The sequence below is a fragment of the Lolium perenne genome, chromosome 5, assembly GCF_019359855.2.
Source record: "Lolium perenne isolate Kyuss_39 chromosome 5, Kyuss_2.0, whole genome shotgun sequence".
NCBI classification, from domain to species: Eukaryota; Viridiplantae; Streptophyta; class Magnoliopsida; order Poales; family Poaceae; genus Lolium; species Lolium perenne.
In genome coordinates this window covers 238,419,521-238,425,514 of record NC_067248.2, presented here as the reverse complement: position 1 = coordinate 238,425,514, position 5,994 = coordinate 238,419,521, and the positions used below count along the sequence as shown (strand labels likewise).

At 40.8% G+C, this 5,994-nt stretch overlaps 1 long non-coding RNA gene across 1 annotated transcript; it reads right to left on the bottom strand.

Moving 5' to 3' along the window:
- Positions 1-1,636: 1,636 nt before the first annotated feature.
- LOC127298301 (uncharacterized) lies at positions 1,637-3,513 on the bottom strand. Its single transcript, XR_007849701.2, has 5 exons — positions 3,211-3,513; positions 2,814-3,057; positions 2,553-2,708; positions 2,039-2,103; positions 1,637-1,879 (listed from the first exon to the last, which is right to left on the bottom strand). It is a non-coding gene; the product is annotated as an uncharacterized lncRNA (long non-coding RNA).
- Positions 3,514-5,994: the final 2,481 nt, after the last annotated feature.

Genomic DNA, 5,994 nt, shown 5'->3' with positions numbered 1-5,994 from the left:
GTTGACAAAATTGTTTCATGCTTTCAAAATCAAAGCTCTAGCACAAATATAGCAATTGATGCTTTTCCTCTATGGAGGACCATTCTTTTACTTTTATTGTTGAGTCAGTTCACCTATTTCTCTCCACCTCAAGAAGCAAACACTTGTGTGAACTGTGCATTGATTCCTACATATTTGCATATTGCACTTGTTATATTACTCTATGTTGACAATTATCCATGAGATATACATGTTATAAGTTGAAAGCAACCGCTGAAACTTAATCTTCCTTTGTGTTGCTTCAATGCTTTTACTTTGAATTATTGCTTTATGAGTTAACTCTTATGCAAGACTTATTGTTGCTTGTCTTGAAGTACTATTCATGAAAAGTCTTTGCTTTATGATTCACTTGTTTACTCATGTCATATACATTGTTTTGATCGCTGCATTCACTACATATGCTTTACAAATAGTATGATCAAGGTTATGATGGCATGTCACTCCAGAAATTATCTTTGTTATCGTTTTACCTGCTCGGGACGAGCAGAACTAAGCTTGGGGATGCTGATACGTCTCCGACGTATCGATAATTTCTTGTGTTCCATGCCACATTATTGATGATATCTACATGTTTTATGCACACCTTATGTCATATTCGTGCATTTTCTGGAACTAACCTATTAACAAGATGCCGAAGTGCCAGTTGCTGTTTTCTGCTGTTTTTGGTTTCAGAAATCCTAGTAACGAAATATTCTCGGAATTGGACGAAATCAACGCCCAGGGTCCTATTTTTCCACGAAGCTTCCAGAAGACCGAAGAGGAGACAAAGTGGGGCCACGAGGTGGCCACACCCTAGGGCGGCGCGGCCTGGCCCTTGGCCGCGCCGGCCTGTAGTGTGGGGCCCTCGTGTGGCCCCCTGACCTGCCCTTCCGCCTACTTAAAGCCTCAGTCGCGAAACCCCCAGTACCGAGAGCCACGATACGGAAAACTTTACTGAGACACCGCCGCCGCCAATCCCATCTTGGGGGATTCTGGAGATCTCCTCCGGCACCCTGCCGGAGAGGGGATTCATCTCCCGGAGGACTCTACGCCGCCATGGTCGCCTCCGGAGTGATGAGTGAGTAGTTCACCCCTGGACTATGGGTCCATAGCAGTAGCTAGATGGTTGTCTTCTCCTCATTGTGCTTCATTGTTGGATCTTGTGAGCTGCCTAACATGATCAAGATCATCTATCCGTAATTCTATATGTTGCGTTTGTTGGGATCCGATGAATAGAGAATACTTGTTATGTTGATTATCAAACACTACAAGAAGACCTTGCCTACAGCAACACATTTATGCGTATCTAAATACCCATTTAGGCGTTGCTAGGGACTCTACCAACGGATAATAATGCGTTGCGTTTTTGGGCGTTGCTAGCACATAATGCAACGCATATAGACCTGTTGGTAACCAATAGATAAAGCGTTGCAGACTAACAACGGAGTTCCAAGAACAATTGTATGCGTTGGTAGACAACATACAATGGCTGAACCTTTTATTTCAAAATAAATAAGCTTTTTTATTTTAATGTAAATATTATTTGTTGGACTGCATTGTTCGAGCGCTTCATCTTTTTCCTCGACGAGAGAATATAGTTCACAACACGCAAAAATCATAGAATAAAAAATGAATTAGGTGACAAAACGATTCAATTTATATTATTCGAACTACTATCAAAATACATGAGACTTATCCGAAGAGTACACACAGCTTACAATCTTGATTCAAAATATGACAATCTAACGACTCCTATATATAATTCTACTAATATTCTGACTTCAGATATGTTCATAGCTTATATCCAAATATTGTAAGTCCTTCCTGGTCTTCTGGTCTTGTACTCAACATAATTTTTGTCCTGCAATAAACAAAATTTCTATTTTAGTATCTAAGTGGCAAAAGTTGGAATGGTATACTAAATTCAACTCTTAATTGCACAAAACAAAGAAAATCAAATGGAGAGAAAATGATGAATAAACTGGCCCAATGCTATTAACTTCAGGAATGAAATATTTACCAGAAAATCATATGGAAATCTGATCGTTTTCAGCATCCATGTCTTCATACCAATCATATAACGTTCTGAACATACAATGGAGTTTAGGTAATAAATAACTATACAAGGTACCAAACATTATAAATCTTTTAATTTATGCATATATAGGTAGACTATTTATGACAAAGTTGTAGCAGCTTGTTATGTTTAACTGCAATAATCTTACTATGCGTTGATTATTGCAGCTCGAGCTCTGAAATAAACAGATAGAAGTATTGATTTCATAACTAGGATGAATTACCGCAAACGACTATTCCTTGATAAAATAATGAAGTACCTAACACGTTATTTTCCACCTAGTATATGATCATAAATAACATGGTGTTATAAAAAATTATTTTACTTTCAATTCTCATAAACGTATATTCAATATGAAGCTAACTGAAACCGCATCAAAATAGATGAAAGTACTTTAATTTGGCTTCTTGCAATGGGAGTTTTCTCTGAAGTATGACATGTGTTGTCTACCGAGTACCTGTATGGCTGTACGTTTTCCCTGACGAAGTGCTTATTCCCCACTTGTGTGGTGTTCGTGACAACAGCCACCTGCAGTAAAAGGAAACAATGAGTGCACCTTGCAAATCCTCACCCACCAGACCTCGCCACATAATTGCTTTCTAGGTTCCGATCCCTGCCTTGTCGACAAAAAGCAACCAGGGATCAATGACTACCGACCAATATGAAAATAAAGACAAAAATAATGATGAAGAAAGAAGATGAGGAGAATGGAGCTCACTAGTCATAGGTGTCAGCTCGTCCTCGACGAATCATCCAGGTTCCAGGCTCAATTTTGTTCATTTCCTGTGTACATCCACCGCAGTAAAAGAAACATCAAACGCATCACTGCAAAAATACACCAGCATGGGCACAGGACAGAGACGAGAAAGAGACGAAGCTCACCAAAACCTGTAAACGCCAAGGACTTCGCTCCCCACCCAGCAGAATGAACGTTGGTAAAGACCTCAACATGGGTCATGGACCTGTCATATGCGCAGATCCAAGTGAGAAAAAAACGGCGTGGGGATGAGGAATAGAGATCGACCAAGAGGGAGATCGAGATCTCGTTGACGAAGGCTGATGCCTGATGCGAATCTTTATACTCCTGCTACCGGATCGACACGAAATCCACCTACCTGGCTCCGATGCATGAAAACTCAAGGAAGGCGGTCAAAGCGGCCCAGCGGCTGCGGGAGCTTCTGCGCTATCAAATGGTTAGCAATCTAGGGTTAGGTAGCGGCTGTGTTTCAGATGGCGGCTGCACAAAACTGCAGGTGAACTGGGGAGATTGTGGGGAGTCTAGATCTAAGGTCTAATGTGGTGGAGGCTGCAGCCGGAACCGATCGGAGATCGGAACGGTGGTGAGGATGAACTGGTAAGAGGGGATAAGGATAGATCATGGGTCGGTGGTGAAGCGCACAGTTCATGCAGGGACGGCGTCAACACGGAAGTGGATGACAGATTGGCTACTCCATGGGCCTACTTGTAGAGAACAACAAAATTTTCAACTATGCGCGAGCGCGAGTAGAAACCGCCACCAGGTTGAATTTTTTCAGGCCCCGCGCTTACGAAATGTGATTCCATCCGTGAAGATACATACTATTGTTTAGCGCCAATTATTTCTTTGAGAATCTCTATTGACCTTGCAAAATTATTTTTAGATTTTAAGGGAAAAACTATTCAAAATTATTTTTCGTTAATAAAGGTTGCCACACTCCTACTCATTTTATCCTTCCTTGTATAACGGAAAACGGATGCAGTCGGCAACACATATATGCGTATCTACCAAAAAAACTGCAACATATATTTAATTGGTTGCAAAGTATATGTTGCTTAATGGGGAGTCCTCTTGTAGTGAAAGTTATGTCTATGTGTTGTTTATGATCTTGCATGCTCTCCGTTACTAGTAGATGCTCTGGCCAAGTAGATGCTTGTAACTCCAAGAGGGAGTATTTATGCTCGATAGTGTGTTCATGTCTCCGTGAATCTGGGGAAGTGACAGAAATCTCTAAGATTATGGATGTGCTGTTGCCACTAGGGATAAAACATTGATGCTATGTCTAAGGATGTAGTTATTGATTACATTACGCGCAATACTTAATGCAATTGTCTATTGTTAGCAACTTAATACTGGAGGGGGTTCGGATGATAACCTGAAGGTGGACTTTTTAGGCATAGATGCATGCTGGATAGCGGTCTATGTACTTTGTCGTAATGCCCAATTAAATCTCACAATACTCATCATAATATGTATGTGCATGGTCATGCCCTCTTTATTTGTCAATTGCCCAACTGTAATTTGTTCACCCAACATGCTGTTTATCTTATGGGAGAGACACCTCTAGTGAACTGTGGACCCCGGTCCAATTCTCTATACTGAAATACAATCTCTTGCAATCTTTGTTCTACTGTTTTCTGCAAACAATCATCATCCACACTATACATCTAATCCTTTGTTACAGCAAGCCGGTGAGATTGACAACCTCACTGTTTCGTTGGGGCAAAGTACTTTGGTTGTGTTGTGCAGGTTCCACGTTGGCGCCGGAATCTCTGGTGTTGCGCCGCACTACATCCCGCCGCCATCAACCTTCAACGTGCTTCTTGACTCCTACTGGTTCGATTAAACCTTGGTTTCTTTCTGAGGGAAAACTTGCTGTTGTGCGCATCATACCTTCCCCTTGGGGTTCCCAACGAACGTGTGAGTTACACGCCATCAGCGACGCTGTTGATCCCGACCACCTCCGCTCCTCCCACGACCACCACTCGCTTCCTCATCCTCGACAACACCGCCGCACACCCTCGCCGAGCCTCGCCGGAGTCCAGGTGACCCTCCGACCCCCAGGTGCTCGCCGCCATAAGGGTTGCGCTCATCGACGTAGACGACGAGTGTCGACCGCTCGATCGACATCTAATCCTACGGCCATCTTTCCTCCTTACCGTTTCGTGTTTTAAGACAGGCTAACCACTCGGTCCCACCATGTCAGTTGGCCGCAGCGCTGCTGGGCTGGTTTCTCCCATTTTCAAACCAATTCGGCCCATCTAGTTCCCGCCTAGCCCACTTGGGTTTAATTCAAATAATTTGTTTCAGAGAATTTTCAATACTGGTCTGTGCTAAAAATTTAATAGTTTCAAATCTACAAACTAAAATCTAGCAAATCAAAATGTTCCAGAAAGCTTATGAATTTATCTAGCTAACCCCACTGGATTCAACCCCATAACTTGTGTAGATTTTGAATAGAAAAAATAACAAAACAGAGACTTTTCAGTATTCAAATAAATCTTAAAAATCAACCAATTTGAATTTTGAAGTGAATCCAATTGCAATAATTCACATTTCACCAACTCTAATTTACTTTGTAAAAATATAATATAGGTTCTATACATGATCAGGGGCTAGAAGCAAAATATTGGCTATGTAGTCAATACTAGTCCATTTAAACCATATCAAATTTTTAGGAATTTAAATCTATGAGGTGTAGCACCTCATTTAAATCATTTTCTCAAGTGATATGAAGTAATGTGATGACCTCTACTGCTTAGGCTCATACTTGCTCACTTGTGGAATTTAAATCAATATAGTATTTAAATTGCAATGGTTATTTAAATAACATGAGATGATGAATCTCATTTAAATCACTTTTCTCAAATAATAAGTGTGAAGTGTTGACCTTGGTCAACATGTGATCATCCCTGGTTATTTGAGAAGATTAAATCTTAAGAAGATTCAATGAGAGGAAATTATTTCTCCAAACCAAAGAGAAACCCTAATTCCAATTTTCAATGAGAGGAAATTATTTCCTAATATTAAATAAGGAAACACTAGCATAATTCGTGAATAAATGTTAAGTAGTGATGCTAGATCATTTGTGTGAGCCAATAAGGCTAATTAAGACTACTTAAGTGTTGTTTGGTGATTGTAT